We start from the raw sequence: 13,081 nt of genomic DNA, 5'->3' as shown, positions 1-13,081 counted from the left end.
GTGAAAATGATGACCAGAGGCTGAAAAATAAGGAGCAGTGTGATAAATTTCAGGATTTTGTTGGAATATAATTTAATGATTACATAAAGATGTTCTTTTTCCCTTGTCTTGTTGGTAGAGAACAGTTTTAAACAGTGGTATGCAAAATGTGGTCCATAGGTTCCAGGTGATGGACAGAGATAACAAATAACCTGTGGCATGCTGACAGTGTTCCAGATGATTTTTGGTATACTTATGAGATGGTGTCTCTGTGTCTTCTCTTTCACTATGGTAGCAGTATCATAGAGTGAGAAGTAATGGAGAGCACCGCCTTCTTGGCTGCTTTCATGATTTCCACAGCTCCTTCTATCTCTGTGGTCCTGTTACCATAGAGATAGTAATATTGGAAAGATTAACCCTCTCCCAGCTAATTACACAATCTGTTTTGGAAATGCAAGTGCAAGTAGGCATAGAGGACTGTGAGTCCCCTTAATAGTTAAGGCTGCAACCCTGTGTCAATAATTACTTTAGTATTAATGGTATCACTCACTGAATTAATTATCTTTCGCCAGAGGTAATTGCTGTGTTACAATATATTCATTGTATTAAAAAGAAGTTTTTATATTTAAACCAAAGAGAGACCAGGCAGTAATCCAACCTTTATGCTCAGAGCATAAAGAAATAACCAGGAACTCATTTATTTTTTAATGTGGATTTCACAGTTTGTTTCTTTTTTCTTTCTCAATCACTTTTTCTCTGGTTTTCATGAGACCAGATTCAGCAAAACTCTTAAATATGTGCATAATTTTAAGCACACAAGTAATCACATCCTGCTTCAGCCAAGCACTTAAGCCTGTGGTCAAGTCACATTGGCTTCAGTGGGACTTAAGCATAGGGGTGGAATTATTTATGTGCTTAAAGTTAAGCACATGCTTAAGGGTGGAATTTTCAAAAGCTCTCAGAATTGACCTTTATCTTTCACTTCAATGGGAGCAGAGTTAGGTCAGTGCTTTTGAAAATTCTGCCCCAAATGCTTTGCTGAATTAGGGCCTTTGTTTCTTTTTTTGCTCCCTTTAACATACTTTCACTTCTCTTACACTTCTCACACACCCTGTTTCCTACTAACCTTTCCTCTTTCACTCAGCTTCCTATTAACTTTTCCTCACTGACTATCCCCTGCCTTTCTTTCCTTTATGGGAGTTCGTGGTTGTCACTACACTTTTTTCTGTTGGTGCCTTTTTCACTGGTTGCCTAAATCTAACTGCCATAGAACCTTTTGATTTCAACTCTGTCTCTTCTGCTAAAGAAACACAAGCCAACAATATTCAGCTACAGCAGAATAGTGAGGAAAAGAATATCAATGCATGTGTAACCTGTAAGAGGGTGAAGCAGGACATAAAAGATATAAAAAGTTATTTCACATAACAGAGAATTAAATACTAGTTCTAGGCAGTGACAGGAATTTCTGGTGGTTGTTTAATATCCATTGTCTTCTTAAAAAGTTAATGCACATTGAAAATATTTCATTGAATGAATGTGTATCGCTGAACCTTTTTTAGGTCTGGGGAGAGGCTAAGTGGGAGTGGAAGAGAAGCAGGAAGTTAAATTTGTTAGTCTCTAAGGTACCAAAAGTACTCCTTTTTTTTTAGAGAAAGGGGTGAAGTGCAGTGCATTCTATAGGCCTGTTGCCTGTTAACTGCAGTCTTGGTGAATATTAAAAAAAGATAATCTGAACTGCACTTGTATTATTTTGCACCTTCATGAAGGGACATATAATTAGGGCCCTGTATATTCTGTGGCACAGAAGGACCAAATTCTGTGGAAACAACCCGTAGGCTCTGGATTAATGTATTCTATCAATATGTAATACCTTTCACTCTAATCCCCCTGTCATACCACAAGCACACACATGGGTGGCTCATCATTGAAAACACTAATTGACATAAAATTGATTGATAATTATTTTTTTACAATTATTTTTGAGGATGGATTTTTTTGCTAGGATTTTCAGATGGCCCAGCTCCAATCCTAGGCATTGACTCCCATGATATTTTCTTAGCAGCCTGGTTTAGAACCACCTTCTTTTCATCCCTGTCAGAGAAGGAGGGTTTGTGACCGGCTTCAAGTGTCTCATCTACCTGGCTCCCTAGGCCTCGACTGCTATGCTATTCTCTACGATGTCAAGCTCACCAAGCTATACTTTTGGCTCTCTCCACTCACTGAACTGCAAGCTGGACTTCAGCTCTTAGACACACTCCACTGCCTAGCTTCATAGAACAGTGTAGGAAGCATGCACTATAATCCACTTAATCTCTTCTTTTAGGGAAAGATGGAGAGCAAGAGGTAACTGCAGGCAGCAGGGAAATGAGGCAGACAACAAAATTTTGGATGGCTGTCTGCAGCAATATACCAAATTCCATGCCATCTTGGGAAAATGCCAAATTCTGTGGCTGCAGAATCATAGAATCCAAGGGGCCCTGACTGCAAGGAATAGGGCACATCACACCTCTCAGAGCTATTGTTTCAGGTTCTTCGCAGATTCAGGCAGGAAACATTGCATCCGTTTACGTTCATTTGATGTTTTGGAAGCTGTCTCTACAACTATAAGGATTAGAAATAAGGCCAAGATTTCACCCACAGTTTTTTAAAATGGAAGTTTAGATTCTGCAGTACAATTCTGCGGAAAGGGGTGAATTCTTCAGCCATGGAATCACAGAATACCCAGCGCTCTGCATATAACATGTTACTGAATTAAAAAATACTCCTCACTATTAAGGCGATAGGTCTCAAATTTGGCACACGCTCCCTGAAATGCAGATTTTAATTTTATTTGCCTTCCTGCACCAACTGAAAAACCTATCTACCTGCCAAAACTAGAGTTTCAAGTCTTCAAGTCCCATATAGGAGCCAAACTGCCTTAAACCCAGGGCACTGGATTTGTTGGGACTGTGAAAGTGGGCACACATTTTATCCGCTTCACTGCTCGCTCACAGGATAGATGTCAGCGGATAGAAAATGTTGATAACTTTGGACTCTGATCTTTGTAGAACACAGGATTCTTGTGAGTTTAATTTTTTTGTCTGCTCAAGAATAGAGCCAGCAGAGAAACAGATAGATAGTATGGTATCTCTGAGTCCAATAGAATTGTGTTTATATTATGAATGTATTTATATTTACTTCTAGTTTATGAGCTGGTTTCTTAAGTCATGTAGCCTTTGTTTTTGAGAACTAGTTCTCTAGTTACTTCTGTATCTATGTGCATGTTTAAAATGGGAGACACCTTTCCCTCTGCAAGTTTCTAGGAGTGTGTCAAATTTGAAGGGTAGACTCATCATGGCTATTGACAGTGTCCCTTGTCTAGAGTCACCAGTTAAATGTTATTTCATGGTGTCCATTACAAACCTGTTTTTAAAGAGTTTGTAGTTTCTATATAAAAACATGATCACTGTTGACATTTCCCTGAATGGACTCACCCTAGAAGTGTTCTTTTAAAAAAAAATCCTGAATGTAAGTTCTGTGTGAACAGGGAATGAGAGATGTTTATTTGTTTAAAATGACTTTTTGCACTTCCTGTATCTTAAACATCTTTGATTTAAAAGCTTAATTTTAGCAAATAATCAACAATACTCTGTTTTTATAAGAATTGTTGTTTAAAAAGGCCAACAAATTTAACTTTAAAAAGTGGCTAGTGCTAAACTAATTTTCATGACAATTTTTATTACATATTTTCTAAGGCCCTGATCTTGGAAGCTGCTTGATACAGTCAGGTCCCTGCGCCAGCCCATTGACTTCTTTGGGACTCTGGACTGGCTCAGGGATCTGCCTGCATAGTTTAACTTCCAGGCTCAGAACCTAAATAGGTATTTGCACAATAAACCAAATAAACTGGAGTCATTAATGATTTAAAAATGTGTTAAAATATGTCTAAATATATATTTGTACCATATAACCGTAAAAGCTCCCTGGTTGTTAATGAATATTATATGTTAGTGTACATGTCCTAAAGATTTTTTTCAAACCAATGTTTTAAAAAAGGATTTAAATAAAAAAACAAATACTAAAACTACATGCAAATGAAAAAAAATCATAAATACTACACTTAAACAGGCTGTGAGAAGACACAAGAGCACATTAATAATTAATTTTTTGTATCTCTGTACCTATTTTTGCAGGTGTGTGAAGGAGCTTTCATTATTGTCCTTTCTACAATAGTCCAGATCCTGCAGTTGACTCTGTGTGAGTGGGACCCTAATGAAGTCAATGAGGCTCCACATTGGGGCTGGGTTCTACCTGTGAGAAGTCAGTTGCATGGTCGGGGCCCTAGTGTGACTCCTCAGAGTGAATTCCGGAGCCTTCTTACCGAGATAATGTAAGTCCTGTTTTTTCCCCCAGATCTGTTTTCTTTTATGTGCCAAAGGGTATGAAATAAGAATACTAAAACATTAAAATATTTTGCTTAGAGTAGTTTTAACATTGTGCTAAAAAAGTTGTGATTTTGGGGTTAATTTCATTTATACATACCTTTCTAATTATGTTTTCTTGGCAGTACATTAGGCAAATTATATATTACTTTTGTCAAAACATGTCCTTCTTAATGGCACTAAGATTTTGTGGATATTGAGTCACAAGATCAGAAAATTTTACTCAACCTACACTGAAATTGTTGAATTTTCCAGTAATTATTGATATGTCAATATTAAAAAAGGACTATGGGTAAAAATGTGAATTGAGAAATGTGAGTTATGTATCCAAGAAATCCTAATTTAGCTTATTGTTAAAAAACATATACAGCATATCTACCAGGGATCTCTTTATTCTCTGGCTAATTTATCATCTAAATGTGGGATACAGTAGTATTGCTTCTAGATATGGAAATATGAATTTGTTTCTCTTTTCACTTTTCATAAATATTAAATCTATTTCTCCTTCTAGATACACACTCTCTAGCTCTCTCAATCTTTCTGAAATCTAGAGAAAATTCTGGAAAAACTGATTACAGTAGTATTTGTGTAGCTACGGTATCAACATTTATTAATGTAATTATTTTCTGTTGGTTTGCATACAGGAATGTTAATAAATGTGCATTTGCACTATGTATCTTTGTGAAAGTTGGTTTAAGTAAACTAAACTAATCTGGAATTCTGAGTGAATTCCATCAGATATGCTGATTAAATTGTAAACTCTCTGGAGCAGGAATTGTATCTTTTATTGTGTCCATCCCATTCTTAGTGCTTAAATAATACTACTACTTACAATGTCATATGCCACTGTGTTCATATAGAGTGATTACAAATACCTTTACCTGGATTGCAGAGGAAGTGCTCTCCCTGCAATTGTGGGTACAGTCACTACCAAGACTCCTGCTTTTATGTTTAAATGAGCAGAAACTCTGTGTGGGAGTTCTCCCTGTGTAACTGTGGTGATATTGTAACACTGCACATCTATGCTGATATTCTTTATTTCCCTTCTGGTATTCAGACAGCCAGCAGAAAGTTTTGAAAGAGGTCCCATTCAATCAGCGAAGGCATAGAAGGTGACAGAGTATTGGAATCAGAAGTGTAATGGAGTATACTGGCCCTTTAAGCTTAGAGGAAGGCCAGAAAACCCTATTCCAGGAACACTGGAATAAACAAAGTCTCAGGAAATGGCAGAAGCTGGACGACAGGAAGTGGATCTGGGGAATTAGTAGTTGGATGGGGGCGAGAAACCCAGTACACTGTCCCTTTAAGGGCCCAGGAGCAGGAGCTCTGTAGTGTAGGATGGGGCAGAGTCCCCTCTTTCCCAGCCAATTCAAGGAGCTCTCTGAAGGAGAGCAATATATATGCTCCCTTCTCTGTAGGAACTGGGGAAATGCAGACAGGAGAAGAAAGCCAAATCCAGAAGGCTGAGCTTCCACTAGGGTGGGCCAGGAGTGGTAGCTTTGTGAAGAGCAGACTGGGGAAGGAGAAGAGCTCCTTGTGTGGTAGAAGAGCCTGAGCTAAGTGAACTTTTAGGTTGTGGTAATGGATTTTATTTTGAGGACCTTGAGGACTGTTTTGAACTGTGTCTATTATTTAACCAACCCCAGATAGGAGGGGGGTGATAGCCGTGAGAAAGACTGTGTGGAAGTCTTAAGGGGCCATGAAGAGGGAAACCAGAAGCAGGCCATGGCAGAGCCTCTGCTGGCTACAAGGGGCCGATCAGGAATTTGCTGCCCTAGTAGAAGAAGGTTCTGTATTATTTGTGAATGATGGCAGAGAAGGGGGGAAAGATCTAAAGAAAGTGTATGTGAACGCAACACAAGTTCTCCCCCTGCAAAGAACAGAGAAGCAGGGAAAATAGGTATGTGATAGGAGCAGTAATGGGGAAGTGAAAGTGAGTTGAAGAAAGCCAGAGAAAAAGGAAGAAATCAAGAGAACCAGAAGAAAGTAAAAGTAGAAATACTGGTAAAAGAAAGAAAAACAGATGGTACAATCTACCAGAAAGGATAAATTAGCTCCCAGTTACTAGTAGCTGGCACTACATTACAGTGTCACCATAGTCACATGTTGCAGTTGGGCACTGATGTGCTGTATCATTGGGTGCTCCTTAATGTGGCAGACACAGATGTTACTAGCACGATGCACAAAGTCATATGCTCCACACCACTTTGGGCAGTGCTGTGTTAGATGCACAAAGGATAGTCATATACAGAGTTTGGAAAATCAACTTGCCCTGGGCAAATGGCAGGCTTACCTGAGCAAGTGTGGGCATCTACACCACTAATTTCTGCAGAATCAAAATTTTCATTTAAAAATAAATTAAGTTTATGGCCCTTATTGTTACAAAGATAACCTTTCCAATCAAATGTGAACTGTAGTGTCACCTTCCTGAGTCTGCAGATAGTTTTAGTGCCTCTGCTTCTGCTTGTAGATTTGTCAAAAGCAGCAGTATTAGTGAAAGTCTAATCAGTTTCACATTCCTATTCAGAAACCTGTAGGTACAGTAACCAGATAATGAGTGTAAAAAAATCGGGACAGGGGTTGGGGGGTAATAGGTGCCTATATAAGAAAAAGCCCCCAAAATCAGGACTGTCCCTATAAAATCGGGACATCTGGTCACCCTATCTGTAGGCAATGGTGAAACTGCCAGAAATTTCAGTTTGCTGCTGCTGTCTTGGAACATTGTGAGCAGCAGCAGAAGCAGACACTGAAATTATTTACAGGGGAAGAGGGCCTGAAAATGGAGGTTGGGAATGGGGAGAGTAGCAGAGATCTCTTCCCTCAACCTTTCACAGCAACTAGATGACTTGGGGAGGCATAGAGTAGTAGAGGAGATCTAAATACCCTGGTAGCAGCCAGAGTGTTCTAGTGGTGAGAGAGGAGATAGAATGTTTTTTATCCTTTTCAGCAGTTATGTGGGGGTGGAACTTCAAATTTATAAGATGCCTATTAACTAGTTACTAGTATAAAAGATAAAGAGTCTCCAGACATAGTCCAGGAACAGCATTCTATTAGACAACTCAGTACCCTTATCTTTCCTAACAGCTGATGGCAGAGGAGCTGGCATTCTTACCAGGACATTGCCGCTAAACCTCGGGGTGGGGCCCAACATTCTTATCTTTCATATCTACCTCTTGACTAGTAGGTTTAGTTTTCTGACTGTCAAGTGTCTGGTAAGTTTTTCTAGCCCTGACCACCCAGGAATCAAGAGATAAAACATCTCAGCTCCACTTGCTGAAAACATTTATCAGGCTTGTGAATGTATATTAGCGTTCATGTTGCCACACAATAGATTTTAAATAAATGATTTATTTTTTAAAACTTTTAATTTTGTCATTATTAACATACATGAATTGTCTATGCAAGTACTAACAGATCTTAATAATAACCTGCACCTGTTCCCTTTAAAAGACCAATTTCTGTTTGGTCAACCTCTTATCATTATCTGTATATTTATTTTGTTCAAATTCCACAAATGGTAAGCATGCATTAAAAACTATTTGATGCTGATGTAAGGCTGTCTAATTTTTTCTGTGGGAAGGATTTCCCATACTTTATTTCTACATGCCATTAATGTTGGGAAATCGTCCTTTTCCAAAACAAGGTATCACACATCTATGTGTTGGTAGTAATTTGAGTTATTTGTGTTATCAAATATATTAAGGAATGATTAATATATTATGGATGTTATTATAATTGGTATTAATTGTTGTTTATCTTTACAAAAATCTGTTTTCTTGGAATCTTAGATTAGAGTCTAGCACATTATATGGAGTTTAAACAAATTCCTGAAAACAAAGTTTGATAAAATATAAACAATGACAATTTTAAAGAAGGTTAAAAAAAATTGGGAAGTTAGTGCATTCCCTTTCTCGCTAAACATTCTTGTTTTATATTTCTTATTTGTGTATTTTTATGCACATAAGGGGAAAATGAACATTTGTACATGTTTTCATATTGAAAAATACTGTTTTTGTGTTGAAAAATCTGTTATCTGCTCTTTTGCAGTTTTCCAAGCTGTGCACTTCATATTTTTTTCAGCTTTTCAAATAACTTTTTCATTTTCTCTCTTACAGTGATAGGTTTCCTACCTCTATTCTTTAGCAACAGAACGCCTTGTCAGTTTTTTTTGTCATTTCCATATTCCTCCTACATGCTAACCTTTCCTATTTAGGATCTAATTCACCAAAACATTTAAGAATGTGCTTAATTTTAAGCACATGCTTAAGTCCCATTGACGTCAAAGTTGAGCATGTATGTTCAGCATGTTATGTTCTTTCTGAAATTGAGCCTTAGTAGGGACAAGCCTTTATTTATTTATTTTTAGTAAATATTCATCATTTTTCCATTCCATCAAAAAAATCTTCTAATCCTGCATATTTCCTGGAGCTAAAAGGTGTATCCTCATTTTTCTCCTCATATAGCTATATTTATATATGTCAGATGTTGGCAGATAGACATTTAGCTACTCAAAACTTTTGAGTTATTTTTTTCAAACATGCTTTTCTTGAAAATAAGATATTATTTTGTTTCTTAAGTTACAGCTGAGCTCTTCTTGCCTAGGATGACATATTATTTTTTCTCATTTCCTCTTTTTACATATTACACAGCATACCTTAAAGTATGTGATAATTTGTTTTCTTTGTGATAAAGTATGTTGTATTTTGTGATCTGGTTGCCTTATTAAATAGCTGAAGAGTATATTTTTTAGGCTCCCATCCTTTAGAGAATCCATATAAGTAGAATAGTCGTTTCAAATGGATACCTTTGTAGGATTGGGGGCTTGTATTATATATTAGTTTATCTTTTTTCTTTATGTTTATAAACTTATATGGATGACTAAAGTCAGATACCCACTTACATGACTTCTTTATAATTTCAATTAAATGGTTAATTTATATGTGTCCTTTAAGACCTGATATTACAATAAATAAATTGAAAGAACACAAGTAATAATAAAACACAGAAGTACATTTTTCATTTTCTGCTCACAGTCTGTAAACTTTTGTGGGCAACTGTATTCTGCCATTCCTTTGCTGGGTAGATTTTCCCTGGAATAACTTAAAGTTGTAAGTTGTATATCCAGTATTAGTCTCTAAAAATTGAATCTACTGTTATTGCTTGTCAGATGTCATGTTAACCTTAAATACTCTAGAGTGGGGGTGAGCAAACTTTTTGGCCCGAGGGCCACATCGGAGTTGCAAAACTATATGGAGTGCCGGGTAGGGAAGGCTGTGCCTCCCCAAACAGCCTGGCCCTGCCCCCTATCTGCCCCCTCCCACTTCCCGCCCCCTGACTGCCCCCACCCAGAATCCCTGACCCATCCAACCCCCCAGCTCCTTGTCCCCTGAACTCCCCCTCCTGGAACCCCTGCCCCTAGCTGCCCCCCTGGAACTCCACCCCCTATCCAACCCCACCTGCTCCCTGTCCCCTGGCTGCCCCAACCCCTATCCACACCCCTGACCGGCCCCCTGGGACTCCCATATCCTATCCAACCCCCCCCATTCCCTGTCCTCTGACCCCCCAAAACCTCCGCCCCATCCAACCGCCTCCTGCTGCCTGTCCCCTGACTGCCCCCCCCAGAACTCCCAACCCATCCAACCCCTGCTCCCTGGCTGCCCTCCCTCCCCAGAACCTCCGACCCATGCAACCGCTCCTGGCTCGCTGTCCCCTGACTGCCGTCCTGGGACCCCCTGCTCCCCGCTCCCTTACCATGCCGGAGCCAACCACGCCACCGCGCTGCCCGGCAAGAGCGGTGGGCCAGAGTGCACGCTCAGGCTGCGGGGGAGGAGCTCAGGGGCCGGGCAGGACAGTCCCACGGACCGGATGTGGCCCGCAGGCTGTAGTTTGCCCACCTCTGCCCTAGAGGCTCATGCTTACTGAACAGTATCAAGTTAGAATGCTTGATCAGCTATATTGTATACTACACTCAGTGAGCCTAAATAGTACAATACAGTCATAAATTCAATAAATTATATAATCATGTCGGTATTGCACCAAACATTAGTATTATTAGTATTATTTATAAAATGACAGTTACTGTGTCACTTTTTAATAGATCTTTTAAAGGTAGATTTTGTGATCATAAAGGCCAGTAACTGAGAATTCCCATCACTTGAAACAGGTTGTTTTTATTGTCTATGATTTGTTAGAGAAAAGGGTATACCATATAATTATATTCAAGTTCTTGTCTTAACTTTTTGCTATTTTTTTTTAATATAAAAGAGTTGTTATTATATAATGAGCTGCTTATAAAGTATTTAAAGACATAAATCATTTGGGATTGACTACTGTGGCTTCAGAAAGTGGCTGATGAAGGACAGAAGTGGACTTGTACAAATATTCTGTTATAAAAGTAAAGTATCAGAGATGTTAATATAGGGTCAGTCCTGCAAAGATCACTGTATATTTTGTTCTGTGGGCAGATCCTTTTATAGGAGTGGGATTCCATCCTACTTTCTAAGGTTATTATAGCATAAAGCCTTGTTCCATTACTGAGCCTTATTTTCAAAGCTTTAAAATTTTGTAATATGAATTTGTCCAGTAATAAGAGAATATTAACATTAAAAATAATAATTCAGTGGTCTTTCAGTAACGTGTTAAAAAATAGGACTCTGTAAAGATGCTTCCTTTTGACAACAAAATACAGTATGAAAAATCTCAGGTCTGATCACAAGTCCTATTTGGACTATACATAATCAAATATAACCGTAGAGAATATAATTAGAGTTAACTTACCTCTCAATACTGGAAAAAACAACTATGTGAAAATTTCATCCACAAAACTGTAAAAAAAAAAAAAAAGGAAAAAAAAGAATTAAAAAGGATAAAATATTAAGATAGCAAAAATAACTTAATCTGTTACCCTTCTAGTTTACATGCTTGGTTCAATTACAAACGGTATATTATTTTAAATGGATTTGATGATAAGTAACAGATTAAATATTCAGGGTAAACTACATACTCTTTTTAATTGATGCAACAAACATCTTTCTGTGGAAACTGCAAATAGAACTATGTTCATTTTCCTTATAAGCCAAAGTGCTTAAACTTGCTTATTTTTAAACCTAGAAATACAGGCCCAGATTCTTTTCTTCTGTTTCATCCACTGCACTGTTCAGGAATCTGGTTCTAACTGGCCAGCTCAGAATTTTTCTGGTGTAGCCCAGGAGCCCCAAGGTGACGTAAAATGGAGTATTTAATTCCTATGCTAACTACCCCCAACACACACTGACATAGGGGTGCAAATGGGTGGGATAGAGCACACAATCATTATTCCAGTTCACAGTTGGCTTGTTCTATAAAGACCATAGCCTGTTGGCATAAGGTAGAGCAACCCCTAAGCTGTGTTAATATATGCTGAAGGGCCAGAGCTGGTGCAGATGCACCATAAGAACCAAGAAGGTAAATTGTGCATGTTGTTTTACTCTTCTTGTTGCATTAGAAAGTTGTACACTTGCTCTTTTTTTCTCCTGTTTTTATAAGGCTGTAATTCTTAAGGTTATGTGAAGTCTTCAGTGTAAAAACATTGTCTAGGTAATCCAATATTTAGGTTTTGAATATATCTTTTAAAATACATTGGATCTGAGAGGATTGTCCTTTTTTAATTTGATATGTAAACCAGGCTGATTGCACATACTTTTGTCTCACTCACTAAGGACCATTGTGTATGTATGACTCAATGTGTAACATACTGGTCTGCCTCCAGGAGTGGGGCCGAGTTCTTCTGTCGACCTGGAGGTGTGTACACTGTGGCTTAGGTTGTCTTAATTAACTTTTCATATCCTTGAGTAACGTAGCTAGGTTGACTTAAATTTTAGGTGTAGACCAGGCCTCTCAGGGATTGTGCCTCAGGAGTCATAGTGCCTCCCAGATTTCCTTGGCTGACATATGGTAGCTCTGCCAGTGCCATAGAGTGCCAGCCAGTGCTAGATGGTGGGACTATTGCCTTGCTTCCTTCCCATCCCGCTTTGGGTGATTTGCACTGCCAGGAGTGCTAGTATCTTCAGCACCTTTTACCCCAAGTGCAGTGTCTGCTTTTGTGTCTGGCCCTTGTGGAGGAGTTGCAAGGATGGAGAGAGGACTATTGTGATCATCTAATCTGATTTCTATATAACACAGGCCATAGAACTTCCCCAAAATAATTCAAAGAACATGTCTTTTAGAAAAACATCCAATCTTGATGAAAAAATTGCCAGTGATGGAGAATCTGCCACAACCCTTGGTAAATTGTTTCAATGGTTAATTACCCTCACTGTTAAAAAAATTACGCTTTATTTCCAGTCTGAGCTTGTCTAGCTTCAACTTCCAGCCATTGGATCATATTATACCTTTCTCTAATAGACTTGAAGAGCCCATTATCAAATATTTGTTCTTACAGATTGTAATAAGGTCACCCCTTAATCATCTTTGATTACGCTAAATAGATTGAGCTCCTTGAGTCTATTGCTATAAGGCATGTTTTCAAATTTTTTAATCATTCTCGAGCTTCTTCTCTGAAACCTCTCCAGTTTATCAACATCCTTCTTGAATTGTGGACACCAAAACTAGACACACTATTCCGGCAGTGTTCTCACCAGTGCCAAATACAGAGGTAAAATAAACTCTGTTTTCATGTTACAGAATTCAGAAACCCAACAAGG

General features: G+C 38.4%; 1 long non-coding RNA gene across 10 annotated transcripts in view; it reads right to left on the bottom strand.

The window, feature by feature from the left end:
* Positions 1-13,081, bottom strand: part of LOC119850115 — a 67,030-nt gene that overhangs the window by 32,957 nt on the left and 20,992 nt on the right. For all 10 annotated transcript variants that reach the window (XR_006277706.1, XR_006277702.1, XR_006277704.1 and 7 more), the window contains one exon: positions 11,178-11,224. This is a non-coding gene — a long non-coding RNA (uncharacterized LOC119850115). The remainder of the gene's footprint in view (positions 1-11,177; positions 11,225-13,081) is intronic.

This window comes from Dermochelys coriacea, chromosome 1 (assembly GCF_009764565.3).
Source record: "Dermochelys coriacea isolate rDerCor1 chromosome 1, rDerCor1.pri.v4, whole genome shotgun sequence".
Lineage (NCBI taxonomy): Eukaryota > Metazoa > Chordata > Testudines > Dermochelyidae > Dermochelys > Dermochelys coriacea.
Note: the sequence above shows the minus strand (reverse complement) of the source record. Positions and strands in the feature narration are given on the sequence as shown.